The following is a 9,780-nucleotide window of genomic DNA, read 5'->3' as shown; positions in this document are numbered from 1 at the left end:
GGACCAAGTAAACCTAGACCATCCCTGACAGGTGTTTGTCCAACTTCTTCTTTAAAATCTCCAACGACTGGGATTCTACAACTTCCCTCAGAAGCCTCACAGTTCAGGTTTTCTAAACCTTTTATCAGTTTGTTGCTCTCCTCTGGACTCTCTCCAATTTGTCCACCTCTTTTGGTGCCAAGAACTGGACACAGTACTCCAGCTGAGGCCTCACCAGTGCCAAATAGAACAGGACAATTTCCTCCTCTGTCTTACATACACCACTCCTGTTACGACACTCGAGAATGATATTAGCCGTTTTTGAAACTGTATCACATTGTTGACTCATATTCAATGTGTGATCTACTATAACCTCAGCTCCTTTTCAGCAGTACTAGCACCTATTGTTCCCTATTTTGTAGCTGTGCATTTGATTTTTCCTTCCAAACTGTAGTATTTTGCACTTAACTTCCTTGAATTTCACTTTGTGGATTTCAGACCAATTCTCGAATTTGTCAAGGTCATTTTGAATTCTAATCCTGCCCTCCAAAGTGCTTGCAACAACTCCCAGCTTGGCATCATCTGCAAATGTAATAAGCATACTCTCCACTCCATTACCCAAATCATTAATGAAAAGATTAGACACTACCGGACCCAGTACTGGCCTCTGCAGGACCCCACAGGATTCGCCTTCCCAGTTTGATACTGAACCATTGATGAAAGTCTTTCAATCATTTGTGCACCCGCTTATAGGAATTTAATTTAGAAAACCTGTCTTTATTTTGCTTATGGGAATGTCATATAGGACTGTGTCAAAACCAAACTATATCACACCTGCTCCCTTCCCCCTATCCACTAGGCTAGTTGTCAAAGAAGGAAATGAGGTGGGTTTGGCATGATGTTTTCTTGAGAAGTCCATGCTTATTTTTTTCTTATAACCCTATTACCCTGTCGGTAACATTATGGCTGTGGAAAGGAACATGCGGAGAAATTATTTACAAATTGGATTCACAGAGGGCGTTGGGGGAACTTTTCAGAGGCATAAATAGCAGTTGGGTGCCCAGCTGCCATTTCTGCCTTCGAAAATTTCCCCCTCTTTGTTTTGGGTCCAGTCCTGAAGTCCTTACTCAGTCGATGCACAGGGAAACCTATCACTGGCTTCAATGAGAGTTTGGCCTGAAATAGTGGCTGAGAACATCAGGATATGGTGCACTTTGATGACCATTTGCAGCAGGTGACAGGGATGGGGATTGTAGACCAGGAACAAATAACATATTCCTGCAAGCCTCTAACATGGGGTGTGTTTTCCTTTTGCAGCTCACTCACTGCTGTGCTTCACCTGTAAGGATGCATCCTCCAACTGGGGTTGTCTGGCACCAACTATATGTCGAAGTGGTGAAAACAACTGTGTGACAGAATATAGTATTTTAGAAACTGGTAAGTTTGGGCATGTTCTGCCTGTTGTCTTTGCCTAGCACTTTCCCAGACGACGTGCTGCTCCCATTCCATATGACTCGGTTTTCCTTCTTCTATCTGCTGGAAGGATGGGACATTGCTGATGTGGAATTGGGGAATCACTCCTTGAAACCGAATGGCAGGAGAACTTTGCTGGGACGCGCTAAGGGGGCGGGAGCCCCTGTACTCAGTAGTGAGGTTTGCAGCCGAGTGAGTGACTGAGAGGAGGGCAGGGCAGGCAATGTCAGGCTTCCTCTACGCCAGTGGGGGGGCTCCGTATCTACCCCTCCAGCATTGGCTGAAGTCCTGAAATGAGGCTCTTTATAGCCCAGTCCTGCAGCCGCTCCCCAGCAGTGGGTGTTGCTACTGCTGAGGTGCGCAAGGGCTGGGACTGAGTTCTCACCTGCTCCTCAGCGGCTCTGCCATGGGCGTGAAAGGGAAGGAGGCTGCCTGCCCGAGTGGCTGCCAGCCCTGAACGCAGCGAGGGAGCAGTTAGAAAGGGCTCAGTGGATCCTCTGCTTCTCAGCAGTGGTTCTCAGGGAAGCAGCCTCCTCTGCTCTGCTGTATTCTTGTGGCATCGAGCCCACGCCCCTTTCCCTCCGGTTTGGTGGGGGGAAAAGATGGCTGCTTTTGTCCCTGGGAGGAGTGGTAGATACGCTGGAGGGTAGGGATCGGATACAGAGGGACCTAGACAAATTAGAGGATTGGACCAAAAGAAATCTGATGAGATTCAACAAGGACAAATGCAGAGTCCTGCACTTAGGACGGAAGAATCCCATGCACTGCTACAGACTAGGGACCGAGTGGCTAGGCAGCAGTTCTGCAGAAAAGGACCTAGGGGTTACAGTGGACGAGAAGCTGGATATGAGTCAGCAGTGTGCCCTTGTTGCCAAGAAGGCTAACGGCATTTTGGGCTGTATAAGTAGGGGCATTGCCAGCAGATCGAGGGTCGTGATCGTTCCCCTCTATTTGACATTGGGGAGGCCTCATCTGGAGTACTGTGTCCAGTTTTGGGCCCCACACTACAATAAGGATGTGGAAAAATTGGAAAGAGTCCAGCGGAGGGCAACAAAAATGATTAGGGGGCTGGAGCACATGACTTATGAGGAGAGGCTGAGGGAACTGGGATTATTTAGTCTGCAGAAGAGAAGAATGAGGGGGGATTCGATAGCTGCTTTCAACTACCTGAAAGGGGGTTCCAAAAAGGATGGATCTAGACTGTTCTCAGTGATACCAGATGACAGAACAAGGAGTAATGGTGTCAAGTTGCAGTGGGGGAGGTCTAGGTTGGATATTAGGAAAAACTTTTTCACTAGGAGGGTGGTGAAGCACTGGAATGGGTTCCCTAGGGAGGTGGTGGAATCTCCTTCCTTAGCGGTTTTTAAGGTCAGGCTTGATGAAGCCCTGGCTGGGATGATTTCGTTGGGGATTGGTCCTGCTTTGAGCAGGGGGTTGGACTAGATGACCTCCTGAGGTCCCTTCTAACCATGATATTTTATGATTCTATGGACTGCAGGGGAAAGGACGTCTCCCAGCTGTGCCCCTCAACCGCCCGATTGCACCCAGCAGCAATTATACTGCCAGTGTAAATGTCATTGCCAACCTCTGCATTTTGAGCGGACTGAAAGTAGCCAGTTCATGGGGAGGCGCACTGATACTACTTGCGATGTGGTTCAGTTAACAAAAGTAGTGCCAGCCTAGTGAGTAGTGCAGGGATATCACCCAGGGCATGAGACCAGTTGGATTGCAAGCCGTTGTAACTGCCCTGAATAACTGACATTATGGGCCTTGCTTTCCCAGTCTGGCCTCCTTTCGCACCTGGGGAAGCCAGGAGATGGTTTAAGCACCAAATATTTCACGTGCTGGTGCAAGGTTCCACTATTGGCATGTGCAAGTGAGAGAATTTGCATGCTCCAATCCCAGTGCCTCGACAAAAGGAGGCTGGGTTGAAGCTTTTTGGGTATATAACCCTCTGAGCTGTGCAACACTGCGAATGACTTCCAGCTTCCTTCTGTTGCTGGATCACGTGATGGTTACCTGTTCTGTTCATTCCCTCTGGGGCATCTGGCCTTGGCCACTGTCGGAAGACAGGATACTAGATGGACCCTTGGTCTGACCCAGTAGGGCCATTCTTATGTTCTTAATGAGCTGTGCTTTGACCTGACTACTACCAGCTCTTTAAAGCTCTGAGGCTCAATAGCAGGAGACAGGACTCAGTCCCCTCTGGGCTGCATCCCCGCAGCCCTCCCTGAACTCCCAAAGTCCTGTCCCAGCATGCAATGGGCAGAGTGTGACAATCTGGAATGGATTCTCAGGGTTCTCTGGCTGTTCCCACGTCCTGGCCAGGAATCTGAAGGGGATGTTCCCGGATGGTTACATACGGGTCTGTAACTGCTAGGAAGAGACTGGTGCTGTTTTCAGGGTATATAACAGCAGTAGTGACTTCTAAAGGCTGGGCATTCACTGGCAGAGCTAAGGCTGTGAGGCTCTTAACTGCTGAGAAATGGCCTCCTCCTCTCAGGATTGCTTAGCTACATCGGTACAATTATCTCCTTTGCAGAGCTAAGGAGCTCCTGTCCGAACTCTGGGAAACATTTTAATCTTGAGTCTCTTTCTCTTGTTTGTGTTTCCGGTTCAGGTGGACATTCCGGTCAGAGCATCTCCAAGCGGTGTTCTGTAGATTGCCCCAGTGGTGTTTCCTGCTGCAGTTTTTCCTTCTGCAACTTCAGCAGTGCCAGCCGCGTGAAAGTCAGCTACTCGGTGCTGGCCATGACGATCTTGGCCAGCTTCGTCTATATCAGAGCCGGACTGTGATCGGGCCAGGAAAAAAGAACTTGATGCCCTGAAGAACCTGCTCAGGCTTCTCCAAGAAGACACCAAATCCCCCTCTGTGCAAAGCTATACTGGGGTTACCGATGGTGCCATTTCTTCCAAACTCTCGGTCAGATCTCCAGATTGTGGAGATGCCCGCTTCCACTCTTGACCTATCAGGAAATGGTGGATAATGTTGGCAGGGTTTCTGCTTTTATACCTGTAGTACCTGTTGATGGGGCTGATTTTAAAAAATAAAGTCAGGGCTCATCAAGAAATGGTTATCCCAAACCACCTCTTAAACACCCCTGCCTCTTGCTACCACAGAGATATTTTCCATACACGTCACGCTAGGGATCAGTGCCAGATTGGCTGGTGGGAAGGCATGATTCAAAAACAAACCTCAGATACATTCACCCCCATCTGGATTCTGTTTTTTTACATTGTTTTCTTTTTTCTGCTCCTTGTCTCACTTTTCTTATGTAAAATGAATGCAGTGCTTTCACTGTGAGGAATGTGAGCATCACACCTGAATAAACACCTTACCTGTTCTTGCCTGAGCCCAGATGTATTGTGTGTCTGTTTGCTTGCTGGAAAAACAGGGTGTGTGAGGTGCCCTGAGCCGAAAGATCAACTCATGGGTGCAGCACAACTGCTCCTTGGGACAGCTGCTCTGTGGTTCTCAGCAGCACCATCTCTCTTGTCACTTTTCATCCTAACACAGACCTTTACCTCTGTGACGTTATTAACAGAATCTGTAACCGTATAGATCACTGTTGCAACCGCTGTTATATATTTGCAGCAAATATTGTACAAAGGTTGTAGTGTGAGGTGTCTATGGAGAGGTTATGGTTTGCTGGTTATGATTATGCTGTCTATATGCGTTTATCATTTTTGTAGTTGAAGTTATGAATATTGGCTCTTTACTATCTGTATTTCAAATTTATTCTATGCTTCTGGGTGACACCCCAGACAAGTTGGTGTCAGCTCTGCCTAGCCTGCTTGATGGCCCATTAAGGACCATCAGCTATACAATTGACCCATTGAGAGAAGGCAGATCCCTCTTGTGACTCAGCAAAGTATGCAGGGACTTGCCCATGTGACTCCAAACTCCATTTTCCTGTAATGTTCTTACACCTGGAAAAGACTATAGAAGGCTGATGCCTCATCTCCATCTGGTCTTCAATCCTGCTTCATACCTCTGGAGGAAGTTTGCTACAAACGGAAGCTCTACACAAAGGACTGATTACCCATCCCAGCTGTGGATGCACTCATGAAATTTGATTTGAACCTGCAGTGTATTCTATCGCTGTTACTAGCCTGAACAAGAACTTTGCCATTACTGTATGTAGTTGATTCCATTTAACCACTTCTAGCTCTCATCTAGATCTTTTTCCTTTTATGAATTAACCTTTAGATTCTAAAGGATTGGCAACAGCGTGATTTGTGGGTAAGATCTGATTTGTATATTGACCTGGGTCTGGGGCTTGGTCCTTTGGAATAGAGAGAACCTCTATTCTTTTACTGGGGTATTGGTTTTCATAACCATTTGTCCCATAACAAGTGGCACTGGTGGTGATACTGGAAAACTGGAGTGTCTAAGGGAATTGCTTGTGTGACTTGTGGTTAGCCAGTGGGGTAAACTGAAGTCCTCTCGGTCTGGCTGGTTTGGTTTGTGTTAGAGGTGGAAAAACCCCAGCCCTGGGCTGTAACTGCCCTGTTTTAAGCAATTTGTGCTGAATTGTCACTCTCAATTGGGTCCCACCAGAACCAGCATCATTACAACCTCCCATGCCTGCCCCCATCCCCCCTCCACTATGGGCCCTGAAGAACACTTGAATTGATTATTCACCTGTTCTTCCCAGCTGTGGTAGCTGTAACTTGTCCCACAGACCAGATGCTGCCTTGTATCATTGTACTCCCTAAAAGCCCTTTCGGATTCAGTCCATATAACTGAGGCTGGACAGGATGAAGCGTGAGTCTAGTCTACCATTGATGTGTCATATGGGACTGGAGCAAACACTATGGGAGCAAAACCACTGCGGGGACAGCCTGTACGTTAGATATTAGCGTCTCTCCGATCAGCGCCAGACTGACTGCTGGGAAGGCATGATCCAAAACCAAACCTCAGATACATTCACCCCCGGTTGGATTCTGTTTTTTTACATTGTTTTTTTTTTTATTCTGCTCCTTGTCTCACTTTTCTTATGTAAAATGAATGCAGTGCTCGCACGTGAGCATCACACCTGAATAAACACCTTCCTGTTCTTGCCTGAGCCCAGATGTATTGCGTGTCTCTTTGCTTGCTGGAAAACAGGATGTGTGAGGTGCCCTGAGTCGAAAGATCAACTCATGGGTGCAGCACAGCTGCTCCTTGGGACAGCTGCTCTGTGGTTCTGAGCAGCATCGTCTCTCCTGTCACTTTTCATCCTAACACAGACCTTTACTTCCCATGCCTGCCCCCATCCCCCTCCACTACGGGCCCTGAGGAATGAACACTTGAGTTGATTATTCACATCTTCTTCCCAGCTGCGGTACCTGTAACATGTCCCACAGACCAGATGCTGCCTTGTATTGTTTTACTCCCTAAAAGCCCTTTTGGATTCAGTCCGTGTGTCTGAGGTTGGACAGGATGAAGCGTGAGTCTGGTCTACCATAGACGTGTCATATGGGACTGGAGCAAACACTATGGGAGCAAAACCACTGCGGGGTCAGTCTGTAAGTTAGATATTAGCGTCTCTCCGATTCCTGCCTTCCATCGTCAGTGAGTGGTGACGGAAAACCCTGCGGCTATATTTAAAAACAGCCATAATGAGCAATCTCTTTTAACCCCTTGTTGTCATCCCAGAGCGCCCCCATGCGGGCAGGTGTGGTGTTGCAGGCGAGCCCTTACTTTGTTTTCTCGTCACCCAGGGTAGTGGCAAGTCCAAACAGCCTGTTAAATGCTAAAGCGCACCCCCTAGTGGAGGGTGTCATTTATTAACAGAAAAGCCCAGGCAGAACATCAACAAAACTTTCACCCCAACATCGCGGCGGGTGACGAGGTCATCTCAGTCCATGTCTCCCAACTGAGTCCCATGTTCTCCTCTACCCCGGGGTTCCCTTGGTGCCAGTCTCTGCCCTGGGGTTGTGCTTCTTGCCCCTGCTGGTGTAACGTCCATCTCTGGAGCCAGTGGGTCGGGGAAGTCCGTCCGCTGTGACCCTTCTCCAGGGAAATCAAGTGATCCAGGTGAGGCCGGGCTTCCAGCCTGTGTCTGGGTGACCACTGGCTGACACCAGGTCCTTTTGGGTGCCTGCAGACTGACGTCCTCTATCTAGGAGGTGCCCGTCTCCATGAGCTCCTCTGAGAGGCTCGCTGTCCCGATAGGTCCCCAGAGAGCCCTGCTCAGCCCTCTGCCTCAGGGTTCTCCTGCGAGCTGCCCTCCGCTCCACAGGAGCCTCCCATCTCCCATTGGAGCTGCCCTCTAACTGCGCATGGGGAACCATTATGAATTAACCAGCTGGGGCAGCCAATTACCCCCACTAGGGCTAGAAACTTACTTTTTCTTTAAGGATATATGCTGAAATCATCACATAGCCACCTCACTCTAGGGGATTTAAGAAACACAACAATTATCATGTATCAGAGGGGTAGCCGTGTTAGTCTGGATCTGTAAAAAGCAACAGAGAGTCCTGTGGCACCTGAAAGCTTATGCTCCAATACATCTGTTAGTCTTAAAGGTGCCACAGGACTCTCTGTTGCTTTTAACAATTATCATGAGACTCATGAGAGTTGGCAATGCTGAGTTTCATAGAATCCAAGGCCCAAAAGGGACCATCTTGATCATCTAATCTAACAAAAACCAGAGAAAAAATTCCTAAGGATTATCCTTTAGAAAAACATCCAATCTTGATTTAAAAATGGCCAGTGATGGAGAATCCACTACGACCCTTGGTACGTTGTCCCAATGGTTAATTTCCTTCACTGTTAGATATTTACACCTTATCTCCAGTACAATGAAAGCCTTTACATGTAACACTTTATATCTCAAATGCTTTAACTGTCTCCCCCCTCCCATTTTTTCTGTCTTTAATAAAAGGTTGAATAGATCTGAATGACAGTTGTTACAATCGCAGTCAGCGGTGGTAGCTTGATGTGGACATTCCAACGGTGTCTTGTGGAGGCACCGTAAAAACTGTCTGTAAGTAACTTGCCAAGAGTCACCCAGAAAATCTGTGGTGGAGAAGACAATCAAACAATGGTCTTCCAAGTTCCAGACCAGCATTCTAGCCACTGGCTCCCACCAAAGACTTTATTTGCCTAGCTGGAGAGGAAGGACTGAGGAGGCAGCATTTACAAATAATGCATAATCCAAAGGGATAGCCCTAGAGACTAGACATGAAGATCAGTTATCTCTATACTTTCTTGCCCTCCAGAGGACTTTGGCTCGTAGTCACATTGCTTATCACCTTTCTTATATACAGGACAGGGAGGCTAGCTGCAACTTTTCCATTCTAACTCTAATAAATGACTGCTTGTGTGCACCCATAGGGGTTGTATTTTTTCTTCTTAAAGCCCCAGCTCCTGGAGTCATGAGATCATGTGAGAACTTCAGATTTCATTTATTTATTTTTTAAAATATTTTTAATCCCTCCTGGTTGCAGAGACAAGCTCATGAGTTTTAAGCCAGACTCATAATTTTGAGGGGCTTGATGTATGGTTTTGGATGCGTGGGGTTGGCCACACAGACCATTTAGTCTCTGTGGAATTATAGGTCCAAATTCCATCAGGAACAACTCAGACCTTCACCTTTCGCAGACAGATAAATGGTGTCCCCGGCACTTTACTGAGTGGGAGTAGTTTGGATGAGACCTTAAAAAGCAGGTCAGATCTGCTCTGTATGAACACTAGAGATTTTAGCACACTTTTCATAAGAGAGGAAGGAAGAATTTAGCCAGAATTTCCCCTCTTTGGAGAGTAATTTGAACTGGTTGGTTCCTGCCTTCCACCCCAGAAAGCATTTCATTGGTGGCCACATGTTTTAACAGTCGTTGCTGGTACTTACACAAGATCACAAGAGTTTCTGTTCCAATATGCCGTTTGCACATGCCCATAATTTGCCAACATTTTCATTTTGGGGGCTGACATTTTCCATGGTGGCTGCCTGCTGAAAGGTCATTTTTTTGCAAAGTTTGGACAAAAATCCCTTCAGTAATTGTTGAATTATTTGGGGGAAAAAAACACTTTTCTGTATGTAAAAAACCCCTCTAATACTACCTTTATAGAACAGGACGGCAGCCAAAACAATTGTGGCTTGATAGTTGCCATGAATGTCGTCTAGAAAGGATGAATGCTTTTGCTCCTATTTGATTTACCAAAGTTATGGAGAGCCTGGAGATGTTTTCCATTTTCAAGGCTTTCTTTGCAACGAAAGGGGCTAGAAACATGCTAAATGAAACCTGAAGTTAACCTTGGTATTTCTAGCATCCCGTCCCCCCAAACCAGTGGCTGGAGCACAGCTATGGGCTTCAGAACACATGATCAGCTGTGAGCTT

The sequence above is a fragment of the Chrysemys picta genome, chromosome 2, assembly GCF_011386835.1.
Source record: "Chrysemys picta bellii isolate R12L10 chromosome 2, ASM1138683v2, whole genome shotgun sequence".
Lineage (NCBI taxonomy): Eukaryota > Metazoa > Chordata > Testudines > Emydidae > Chrysemys > Chrysemys picta.
This window is presented reverse-complemented; position numbering follows the sequence as displayed.